Source organism: Apostichopus japonicus, chromosome 14, assembly GCF_037975245.1.
Source record: "Apostichopus japonicus isolate 1M-3 chromosome 14, ASM3797524v1, whole genome shotgun sequence".
In the NCBI taxonomy this organism is placed as follows: Eukaryota; Metazoa; Echinodermata; class Holothuroidea; order Aspidochirotida; family Stichopodidae; genus Apostichopus; species Apostichopus japonicus.
The window spans coordinates 27,554,476-27,567,585 of NC_092574.1; the positions used below are offsets into that span (position 1 = coordinate 27,554,476).

At 36.6% G+C, this 13,110-nt stretch overlaps 1 protein-coding gene across 5 annotated transcripts in view; it reads left to right on the plus strand.

The window, feature by feature from the left end:
• Positions 1–579: 579 nt before the first annotated feature.
• LOC139980108 (teneurin-3-like) overlaps positions 580–13,110 on the plus strand; it is a 150,392-nt gene continuing 137,861 nt past the window's right edge. For 2 of the 5 annotated variants that reach the window (XM_071991487.1, XM_071991493.1), the window contains exon 1: positions 1,228–1,894. The gene's annotated coding sequence lies outside the window, so the exon portion shown is untranslated. Of the gene's footprint in view, positions 1,136–1,227; positions 1,945–13,110 lie in introns of those variants that run through there. The other 3 variants (XM_071991488.1, XM_071991489.1, XM_071991494.1) reach the window with 3 other exon arrangements.

Genomic DNA, 13,110 nt, shown 5'->3' on the forward strand with positions numbered 1-13,110 from the left:
TTCAAGTCAGAGATTGCTTTTTCACGGCATTTTCCAGGGACAACCACGACACTATCTGAGTGGAGCACTAAAATAATACAAGCAAGAAAAATGTTTGCCATGTGCCTCTCAGATGCCGGAAATGACACTTTCCAGACATTAAAAGTAGGGTCTTAAGTCAGGAGTATAGTACTTACCACTCTGGTCACCATAATATGTCTCCGTCGTGAAAATGACACGTACTCTTTCGAGAGAAAAAAACGGGTAAAATCAAATTCAATTTCAAAGTCGAATGCACAATGTATGCACATTCCTAGCAAGATATATCTAGGTAGAACTAGAATTTCCTTCTGCTCGAATCAGAGATTTTTCATTTCTATTAGAGATATCTTGTAATACATTAATATTCTTAATTCCCTGGCATTTAAAAATATGCAATCATGCAGAGAGTTGGATATATCTAGTACAGAATTGTGATGTAGTTCTGTGATAGCCAGCCCTGTGATAGTCAACATCAACGTGCTTATGTGTTGCAAATGTAAAATAGCGCCATCGATTCTGGTTGATTTTTTTGCGTATCACTGCTTGATCTCGCGAAGTGTTTGAGACAGAAAGGAAACTATAGAGTATTTGAACAACTGGAATGAAACTGAACTTTCTTTAAAGGAATTTTAAAGTAAGAACTTGGGGGCTAAAACTGAGCTTTCCTCAACAATTCCCAGTTGTAAGAAATGCATGTCAATTTCCACTCTTCTCGGAAGTACTGCCACGTTTTTTTCATCGTCAACTAACTAGTTCACTTAGCCACTAAAGTAAATTACATGGACGATCCTGTCTCGACAAGTAACGCCAAATTGTTGGAGGTTGCAGTTTTCCAGGGGAATGACGTATAAGAAAACGATAGAAACGTACTTTTGAACTAAGGAATTAGGAGTGTCGCAGAAAGGAAGATCGTTCGAACCAACCGAATCAAGTGAAAGTTTTGTCGTGCTCAAGCTGTGCATTCAAGCCTACCTGGTGAACATGAGTGTTCACGAAGTTATCAGTAACATTCCTATAAACATTGCAACGCAAAGCTAAATTTTCACATTTGTAAATGTTGAAAGATTCTGATCGTTGAGCATATCAATTAAGATACTGAGTTCCCTTGAAAAAGGTAAATATGTTAAAAAAGTATAAATAATTGAAAGAAAATTTGATAATCGTAAACAATAACCCAAAGAATCGTTTCAGTTGTTCACTTTTTTTTCCATTAGGTTATGTGTGTAAGTATATCGTTAACATTGTCTGAGATCACAGTCCTGTGTTACAGTAGGTCAGGCCACTGGTGGTTCACAATCATTCTCCAGGGAAAACGGCTGTTAAAATCATTCTACAGAAAGTTTATCTCGTGGACTCGACAATTATTTCTAGGGGAATAATGTTTATGTAACGTACTCTTTCGTAGCGAATTACATTTTCGTCTTGACCATTTAGACCTACAATACGTGAGCATTTCCGTCAAAATTAAGTTTATGTTCAGGACAGTATCATTTGTCTTAAAGGATAGTACCGGCCATTTGCCGCATATGCTTGATATCATCAAGTCATATGAACTTCATCCCTGTGTTGTAGATACAGCAGTGATATCAAAGAACAGGTGTTTTGTGTCAGGAGCTGGAATGCTGCGGTCATGAACGTTGGGATAAAGTGTTGATTTTCACCAGTATCTTGTGTCTTTATTTCAGAAGTGTCTCGATCAAGGATCCCAATGCGCGATTACCCACACTTTGATTTATTAATAAACTCTGCAGCGTCATTGGGATAATCACCTCGTTGATGGAAATATACTCGAGAAAACGTCAGTGATCCTCACCGTCAGCGTCACCTATTGGCCTCCTTTACCAACTTCTAGTTTCAACTGGTTCTGATTTTGGTACGTATTGAAGCCTTCCAAAAACGACATTGACAACCATTTAGAAGCAGGTAGGCAGGCCTATATGCAATGGCGATAAACTAAGTTCCATAATTTACTGTGAAAGATGACTACAACTGCATGTCAGTTTGTTTTGTCAGTGTAGATCAAGTCCTTTAGCTGATGATTTGTAATAACTCGTTCCAAACAGTAGCAGTGATATGCTACTACACGTACATTGCTAGCCTAACTTAGTTTACCATATATAGTCCTAGGGCCTAAATAAAAAAATATCTTAGATTGTCTATAAAGCCTTAAAGGAACTTGACAGGTTAGTGGTAGGGGAAATGGGAGTAGACAGGGGTCAGCTAGGTTGATAGGATTAGGGTCAGGTGTGGGTTAAAGGTTGCGTTGCATTGAAGGGGCAGATATCTCGCTCCCTTCCCTCCGGACCCCAAATAGGCCTAAGCATAGCCTATGCTAGACTACAATAGTTGATTGACATTGCCAAGTTAATTGAAAGATAGTACTGTAGTAGTTGATTACCAAGCACAACAAAATAAGAAGTTACTTTTGGTACTAACTGTTACAGAAAGTAAATTCTCCCAGGGGGGATGGTGGGGCGGAGGAGGTGAGGTTGGTTTAAGACATAGGATTCTTCTACATTACAATTGACAAATTTTACGTGATATGCATTATGCACGAGTATATATCTACTAATTGGAACTACTGTATATGTTGTGCTAAGAAAGAGGCTTATATGTTAATACCTCGGTTGATTTACTAATGTTTTGAACTATGGTTGTGTACTAAAGCCTGAGATTCCAACTCTGAACACTTGATGAAATATATGAATGGATCAATGTCCCCATAAACTTTGGGGTAAAGTAATTTGAGACTTGAAGAATCGCTTCCTTGTTCATTCAATACAACATTGACAAAGGATGGTTTGCAGTAGCTGTCGGTTCATATAGCATTAGCAGAATTATTAGGGAAAACTTAAATCTAAAACACGATAGTCACAAAAGTTTAATTGGGTAAATTAAACACATGTATCATACCTTTCTAATCAGGCACCAGGGGGGGCGAAGGGGGCAGCCACCCCCCCTTGAGCATAATTTTTAATTTTTTTTTAATGTTTTTATGATATCGCTAGTATTTTCAAAAGAGAAAATGCTAAGATGCAACTTTCAAGGCCTGGAAAGTGCCATTTCCAGCAATCTGGGAGGCATTTTCAGCCAAAATTTTCTTGTACGCTTCGCGCCAACTCATGGTGGTGCTACGGTTAGATAGTTTGCAATGCCGAATGTACAGTTTCGCCCCTCCCTTGGCTAATTCCTGGCTACGCCTACGCGCCTGCCTTTCTTAATTATTATGCATTATAAAAATTCTTAGATAGTAGTTCCTATGAAAGATATTAAGTCTTACCTTTATTGGAATGCTCAAATACAACATTTCACAGGTCTCACATCCTGAAAGAACAATAAAGTTACTGTTTGCAAGACATTAACTAGTTCATTATTATGTAGTTGTCAAAGTAAGAATATCGATGTATCGTATTTGTCCAAGTAAGAATACCAATGTGTTTCAATAGAGAAAGCCTAATGTACTATCATGATCAAGTGAAAATCTCCACCTGAACCTACAAATTAATTCAACATCATGTAACTATTTAGTAATTTTGAATACAAATACCAACATAGGACCTCCCCATAAAATCCATTTAAGTACATTTTTAATGGGGTATGGCGCATGCCCTGTAGATGGGAAGAAATAAACCCTAGGGCACAGAAAGCCCAAGATCAAGGGGAAGAAATAAACCCTAGGGCACAGAAAGCCCAAGATCAAGGGCCAGACGCAAGAATACTGATACCGAGGCTGACAAACAGAAGCTTGATCTAATCATTTATGTAGTACATACAGCAAAATATCTCTTTGTTGTATTATTGTACTGTTTTGTGTAGAACTATTCAGTGTGATCAGGTGACTATTGCACTAAAAAATACATACAACCCCTCTTTACTCATCAACATTTTATGCTTAGTTTGAAATGTGTGGGCTTGTGATTTTCACATAAACTATCATTTAATTAAAATAGATCTCATGAATTTAAGAATTGCCCATGCATGTTCTTGATAGCAGGTTCTTATTGTGGGGTAAAGATTGAGTGTGAATTTGTAGAGTAGACCTTCAGTAGCTAATACTGTATCTAGGCAGATCCTTGCCCATGCATGTTCTTGAGAGCAGGTTCTTATTGTGGGGTAAAGATTGGATGTCAGACTCACTCCAATCACCTGCCGTGATTTTAGTGGCCAGCATCAAACATAGGACTCACAACCAGGTAATACTGTATACTGATTAGAAGATTCCAAGAAGGTGATTGAGAAAATATGAGATGTTTGAACATCAGAAATAACTTAAACATTGAGTAAATTTAGCTGCATGAAACAAAAACCAAACAGATTGCTTCAAAGTCTTTAGATTTCTATGAACAACATTGTCTTATTAGATTATAGGCATTCATGAAAGTAACTTCAACTCCTATCAAAATCCATCAGAGATTGACCATTTTACAAGTCTTTTCTTAATTCTAATTTTATTTATGAACAAACAAGAAATAATTATACATATTGATGATGCAAAGGGAGTGACTGCCCTGTTATGTTATTCCTTTGTTTTACAATCTTTGTTTCAAGTACACACAGTTTGGTGGCCTAAGGCAATTTTTTGAAATATTTTATTGTCTTCTTTGAAAAAACAGGAACATCCCATGATTCAAATGATACTAGTTTTGGGCATGTAATTAGGAGTAAACTATAAATGCCAAAAATAAGACATTATGATGGGCGTGACACTTCAGGTCATAGTTTGTACATCATAATGAGTTTCTCACATTTATTAAAACTTCAAATGTGTCTCTTGGAAATGAAAAGAGCATTTCCAAAAATTTCAACAGATTTTGAATGAGATTTTCACAGACAACAAATGTACTGAATATGGGGCAAATTGGCTAGGTGTCTATAGTAGTTTCAGTTTTCAAGGTTATCTAAAGTGGCCACATGCTACAATTGTCTTTTGGGGTTAAAAGGGCAATTGTTCAATTAAGCAGTGACTCCCTTACTAAAGTATTCAAGAATAGAACATGGGTTGGCTGGCTCCTAAGTAATCTTGAACTTGCTAAGCATTCCACCCAAGAGGCAATTGTTTCAACTTTGTATGGTATTCCCATGATTGTTCCATGCAGATGCTTCAAAGTAATTACAGATCTGAAGTTGTAAATCATAGAGTGAGTCGTAGAGACACGAAACCCCTGTGGAAATTAGCTGAGAAACAAAAGCCTAGGGTTCTTGTCTTATACAGACTTGATTACTAAAGGGAAATTAAATGTTTTGCCCTCAGTATTAAGTAACGACTTGTGCTGACACAGGAAATCATTATAAGAAGATTGGATGGTAACTTGAACAAGGAGCCAGATCTTGACTGTGATAGAAGAATATCAAGTCAAAGCCTGTAACATTCTAAATGTTTCATGCTTTTTGGGATTTGGATACAAGAAAACTGTGTCAATGAGCACAGTCGCTGCATAAAAATGACGATATTAGTAAGTGCTTCGTTTGAGATTAAATCCAAGAATTCTAGATGCCAGTTTTATATATTGCAGTATTTCTGCATTCTAAATACTAAATCAGCATGTAAGGAGTGATATCAGGGTTGTTTATTGCACTGCCAAGGTACAGCACAATATATATGTACTCTTAATTCAGTTTGGCTGAAATCATAGGAATTCATTTCGGTAATTAGTGTGGAACTTGTTATTAGCCAATCAGTCTTTTTACTTTGTGAGATATGAAATTCTCTGCCTCCATGAGTCAACAACTTTGTCAAATATGTTTTGTTTTTGTTTGGCATCTTGTGAATTTTAATTGCCTTTGGGCAGCAAAATGTAGTTTATTCTGATTTTTAGTCATCAGGCAGACTGTTTGCAAACTAACAGTACTATTTAATATCAAAGGAACACTTTATCAATAATTTAATGTAAAGTCTTGGTTAAGAGCACTTTTACAGTGAGATTTTGTTCCCTCCCCACCACCTCCCTGCCCCAACAGCAACAGGAAAATCTAATTCCATTTGAGAGAAATCACAGGTGGAATATGTTATCACCCACAGGGCTGAAGACTTGTTCAAGCCTATATACGACATCACTGGGCCACATGTATCAATTCTTTATGTTTTTCTTTATTACATACAACATTTTAGTTTTGGTAATGAAAAATTGGCTTTTGAATCCAAAACATTCAAAGATCTTAACATTACCTAATTATAGTATTGGTTTCAGTGTCAACATCCTACAACCATAACAACCTACCTTGAACCCCCCCTCGCCCCCCTCACCCCCTCAAAAAGACAGTCAAAGGTTACAGATTGTAGTGTCACTATGACATCACAGAATTTCAAATGACAGCCCTCAGATACAAGTTTTAAATCAGGATATCTCTCACAGGAGATAACATTTTTCTTAGATATATGGGAGAGCTCTTCACCACAACAATATCATATTTATCTTAAGAATCATACAATATTACAATATTTAGAGCACCCTTGTGATACATTCAACAAAGTTTGTAGAATTCAACACCATTTGCCCTTTAAAACCACTTTGTAATTGATTGCGAATTTTAATCTATGGTATACAGGTACTAATATAAGTCTTAAAGTGTTTTGTCTTGAGTTTTGTGTTGCATTGGAGGAATTAAGTGGTTTATCTTATTAAACCACTTTAGTCTATGTGACTCAAATGTTTAAGTGGACCTTCCTCACAAAAAGTAAAAGTGGTATAGATATGCAACCTGGACTGTCAGCAGTGTAATTGGGCTACAACATACAGTACCAAACTGTATCAAAGTCTTCCTTTAAGCTCCTGAGCTAAGATGCAGTACTTCCTTTAATATTGGCAGCCTGCATGTATTTTCTACATTCACTTCATTCCAACTTGTGTTTACCATGTCTGTCAAATCTGTGTTAATAAATTCAAAGACTGGGATGTAATTTTGAAACATGCTCTTCAGATTTAGCAATTAATAGAACAAGTGTAAAGTACAATCCTGGGGTTAATCATGGCCAGTGAAAGGATCTCTCTGCCAAACTTACTAAACTAAGCAAATATTGCAACCAACATTTCATTTTTCAGGCAAGAAAATTCAGAAGTGTTGGCCTCTTGGCCTGGATATTTTGTTTGTATTTTGCAATATTATTCTAAGAGCTAACCAAATTTCCCCAACAAGCAAACAAACTTAAGTCAAGTTGGAGATGGAAGGCACGAAATTTGCAAATTGCTGTGGGTTTCTTGCTTACTTAAAATTTGAATCAAACTGGAAATGAAAAATCCAATCTTTTAAAATCTTTAATAGCCAGATGGTGGTAGGTCAACGTTATTGAAATCGTTGAACACTGAAATAAAAGAATCCAGATAAAGACTAGAAATAGTGATTCACTGAGTACACAAGTTCTGGTATGATGTGGCCTTCACCAGTGGGAATGCAAATTGTAAGCTGGTCTTTGTTATGCACATCAATTGTTTACTGCAAGTTGTTTATCTCTAGCTGTTAGTCAGTGTGGCTACCACAGGTCTATATCTTAAGTGGTTGCCTTGCCCTAGCAGGAAACTTGATTGTAAACAACTTTGTGTGTTATTCACCTTTGCAGATTACATAATCACTGTGTGTAAATGAGTGAATTGTTTATGTTAGGATATCTCCCTCATCCTGTGGAAACTACTCAATCCTTTATCCTCATTATTGGAATATTCTTGGAGTGTTGTCCTGAGGGATAAACCAACAAGATAAACAGTGAAGCATCATTTAGCTGGAATGTGTTACAGCAGGAAATAACCATCTGCATAAAAGCATCCAAGGTTTATTGAGATAAGTGTCTGTAAGACTTGACCTGAAAACCTACATAGTTTTTGTGAGAAGATGTGAGGATGTAATGTAGAGATATATTCAGACCTGCAGCAATATCTTACGGATTCCCCAGATCATACCACTAACTATCGAGGAGAGATCCCTTCTTTGAGTTAGATATTTGAGATACGTAGGTTGACAAGAATTGAACACACAGCCTGCAATAGACATTAGCAAGTAGTCTACCAATTTGGTTAGGGAAATTCAACATTTCACTTCTTCCAACAAGCTGGCAATGTGCATTTTTCTGGATAATAATATTCTTAGTTCATCAGTTTCTCCCTGAAAATACTCTAGAAGTTAATTACTCCTGTTCAAACGTAAACAAGCAATTTACTGCGACTCAATGCATTTTCCTTACCAAGTTATCATAGATTGAATGTAACATGAGACAGATAATTGCCACAAATTTTTGTTTTTCTTTGCAATATGCCCAATTTTATCCCCCCTGTGCATTATTTTTGTCTGTATTTGTAATATACATTAATAATTTATTGCACACCGGAGTAATTTCTTAACTTATGCTCATGTACAGTATGATCCCAAAAGAACACATCAAATTGAATGCATGTTAATGTTGCATGTTAAGATTGGTACAATTTGGGACAGGTGTGTGAAACTCTTCATGTTCTAATATAATGTTTAATATTTCATCTTGTGGAAAGTTTGGATAGAAGTTAAAGCAGCTGGTAACTGATCAATGAACAAACAGGAACAGTTTGGGACAGATTCAGTTTCTAGGACTAGTATGACTGGAAAGATATTCTTTGTTACAACAATGGGCTGGACATAATTTCATATTAATGCAGCAATAGTTACATGACATGTACAAGTACTGGCATCATTTTCTTTGAGGGTGCTACAAAAGCCTGGACAGTATGTTTCCACTTGAGTGACCAGTATTTGTCTTTGCAGCATATTTGTGGGCAAAACAAAAAGATAGTACTGGTGAATGCTAAGTCAATCAATTGATATAATTGATGCTTGAATACGTGTATACATGTTAACCTCATTATAGTTATTTAACACAGTCCAATCATTAATTCAGTTTGCAACATCTTTCATTGATGAGCATTTATGTTGATATTATGTTACTTGGTTGACTGGTTTTCCTTAACTTGAAGTACAGTGTGCGATAGATGAGGTTACCACAATTTGGCACTTATCTATAATTAGCAATCCATTTACTGTTTTCTAATGCAACAGTTTTGTAACACACGATTAATTTGTACTTCATGGGTGCAACTTTTGGTGGTGTAAAAGAATGAAACAGCTTATTGTTTTAAGTAGTATATACAGTATATCGTTCGTAACAAATGAATAACAAACCATAATATAAGAGGCTATTTGAATCTGTACAAGCAAGATTAACACTAAAGTATACTAAAAATTATTCCAAAATTTCAAATTGCTTCTTTCCTTCTTGAGCTGTATTTTTTTTTGGGGGGGGGGAGGGGGGTGGGGGGGGGCATCATTACCGATAGTTGCCAACCGATATTGATTCCATAAAATAAACATGCTTTGGTCAGAGTTAAGTTGAAATTATTTTGTTGGGCACTCAATCCCCATTATCCCCATTCAATACAATCTAATCTCATTTCAGCGGGTCTAATAACCTACAGTATAAAGTCATTAAGGTTGAGGAGGTAAAAACATTTTGAACTGCATCCTTAACTGTAGTCCTCAGCTAACATAAGAAATCAATTTAAAGAGCTGTAGTTTGTATAACATGTGCAACATATAGGTTATACAGTAGCCTATAATTGTGAAGGCGGCCTATGATCAATATTATTGCATATATATATGAAAATAAATATGAACTTAACAAAAGATTAAAACAATTTTTTTTTGTATCGTTCATATTTATATTAGAATTCAGTCATATATGTTAAGAATGCATAGTATACGAACAACATTGAGTAGTAGGAATGAAATGAAGCTATAGGGGCTATTGTAGATACATGCAATACCTTGCTGAAGTAACTTTAGTATTAGGAACGAGATCAGTGCACGTAAGCGGCTTAAGGGCGGGAAATTCTAGAGGATTGCATTCAGCGCAATTTTCATTTGTAAACAACACCATGACATGTGTGCCTGTCATTGTATGCTACTCCATTACATACAACCATGCATGGTAAAAATACACAACAAGATAAATAAAAATAAACGTTGTTTATATCAGGAAAATATATTATTTTATTCAAATCTTTTGTTTTCGATGTTTTCAATCTGCAATATGGGATTTAAAATGGTGTGGCAGGCTTGCAACAACATATTAAATTGTTTGTTACAGCTTTGGTACCTCACCGTATAGGCATTGTACAGTACTACGTACTCCCCATGATAGGTTAAAGATGCTGTGTATATTGTGTCACAAAAGATAGTTGCTCCCCCAATTACTAGGCAGGACATGTCCCCCAAGTAACAAAAATATGGTAGAGCAAAAAAATGAAACAAGTATGACATTCCGTATATAGTGTAGGCTACATCAAAAACAGACTTTGTAGGTAAATTGTTAATGCTTCAAAACATTTTATCTTGATGATCATAAATGAAAAAAACATTGTTGTCATTATGAGTGGTGAGTTTCTCAATATTATTATGGGGGGGGGGGGGCTACTGTCCTATGTTGGGCAGAACAGGAAACCCTTTTCTTATGCTGCAACTTTTTCAACTGAACTTGCTTTGATTTTTTAGCCAATGAAAAGGGACAATCTATGCTCAGCTGTCAGCTTCATACCATTTAATCACAGTATCTGATTGGCTACTGTGTTCCATTGACAACAACTACAAGCTGACGGAGAGTTCTGGATCCTTCTATAGTACTTCTGTACATGTCATGCACATAAAACTTTTTTGGGTATTAATGCTACTGTTAGTATATATCGGTATGCTGGATTGTACTGCAGCCATATCATAAAGTTCTGAAGAAAGCTGTACCAAAAGGCCACATCTTCAGTACTCTCATCACAAACAGCATGAACTTCTACTGTATGTCTGACACTAGAAGCTGTTAAGTAAGTTCTGTTCCCATGGTGATTAGCTGATCAATCTGTTACTAATCCCTGGTCATTTTGGATCTCTAAGGTAATCTTTCTAAGGTAATGCTTGATCTCAAAGACAATCAGAAGGTTGTAACAGAATGTTTTTCATCCTGATAGTTTCCCCACCATGGATATTTCATAATCGGTAAATTAAACAATTTTGACGGATTCTGTTTGTGACACCTATTATCCATGGACACTAATAGTTAGCTACTGTATGTGTCCTTGTTTGAATGGCTATAGGAAGCAATAATAGACTAACAAATATCAAATGTGACAGATTTTGGTAGCACCTAGCAACCAACAGGTAATTCAGTTTAAGTTTATAATTATAATATTCATAACTTTTGATTGATATGGACAGACACTTTTGATCTCAGACATTTCCATGGTCATTCTAGTTGTGTGGCATATGGGCATCTTTACCTGATATTTCTGCCTCCCTGCTAGGTGTATTGGTATGACTCATTCAGGATAATCAACTTGGCTAAATTGTACCTGGATTCCCCTATCCACTCTTATCTATAGGAATCAAATGGATGGTTCATCATGGACATGGTGCAGCAGTATTATTATGAGCACATGCTACACTGGTAAGACATTAGAACTAGCAATGTAACTGGTCTTCCATATCATAAGTATTAACCACAACAGTCACATGTTATAATGGACTTAGTACAGTATGTTCCATTGGGTACATATGAGGCAGCAGTGTGGCATGGTTGTCTTCCACTACCATGTGTAACCACACTAGTGACTTGCTATCATGGACATGGTACAGTATGTTCCATTCCAGGGTACATATGAGACAGCAGTGAGGCATGGTTGTCTTCCACTACCATGTGTAACCACACTAGTGACTTGCTATCATGGATATGGTACAGTATGTTCCATTGGGTACATATGAGGCAGCAGTGTGGCATGGTTGTCTTCCACTACCATGTGTAACCACACTAGTGACTTGCTATCATGGACATGGTACAGTATGTTCCATTGGGTACATATGAGACAGCAGTGAGGCATGGTTGTCTTCCACTACCATGTGTAACCACACTAGTGACTTGCTATCATGGACATGGTACAGTTTGTTTCATTGGGTACATATGAGACAGCAGTGAGGCATGGTTGTCTTCCACTACCATGTGTAACCACACTAGTGACTTGCTATCATGGACTAGTACAGTATGATCCATTGGGTACATATGAGACATCAGTGTGGCATGGTTGTCTTCCACTACCATGTGTTACCACATCAGTGAGTGCTATCGTGGACATGGTACAGTATGTTCCATTGGGTACATATGAGACAGCAGTGTGGCATGGTTGTCTTCCACTACCATGTGTTACCACATCAGTGAGTGCTATTGTGGACATGGTACAGTATGATCCATTGGGTACATATGAGACAGCAGTGTGGCATGTAAGTTGTTGAACAACATAATGCCTAATGGCCCATTTGCTATGAGCCTATAAGATATATGTGTACCCATGATTTATGTTTGGGAGATGGATTAAAGTAGTAGTGATAGTCTTGTATGACATTCATTTTGTCCTGTTCTAATTTAAGATTTTAGCTCGAGAAAATAAAATTTGTCTCCAGTGGTTCATAATTGCTGCAGAGAGAGTTAAATGTATAAGTCATAACTGAATCGAAAGACCAAACAAATTGTGGGAGGCAAAGCGTTAAAAAACATCAGTATTGCCCGTAGATTTAGCATGCCGAAAATTCCAAGAGGTTTTGAGAAGAACTTTTTCCTGGAGGTTGTGACTTTCCAAATTATTCCCTAAATTGAGGGAGTGTTCAATTCTCAGTGAGACCATGGAACTATATAAGTCTGTTTATAGCTCCATGGTGAGACAAAATACTTGTTGAAGTTTTCTTTCGTTCTTAATTGAGGTACATTACGGCGCCATATTGATGTAAACACTTGTTGCAAAATGCATCTGTAACATACATACATGTCTATCTGGCAATAACTTTAATGGTTCATACCTCCCCACAGACCAAACTGTAGCATCTACTTCAAATGATAGGATACACATATTTTAGCTGATATGATACACATATTTTAGCTGATACACATATTTTAGCTTATAGGGTCAGGTGAACTTATTGTTTCCTATTTGGTCTGTACTACGTACAGTCTACAATGACCTTTTGCCTCAGGGTTAAAGATGCAATGGTAATGGAAAATACTTTACCACTGTTTCCTCTAACTTGGGTAAATTACTC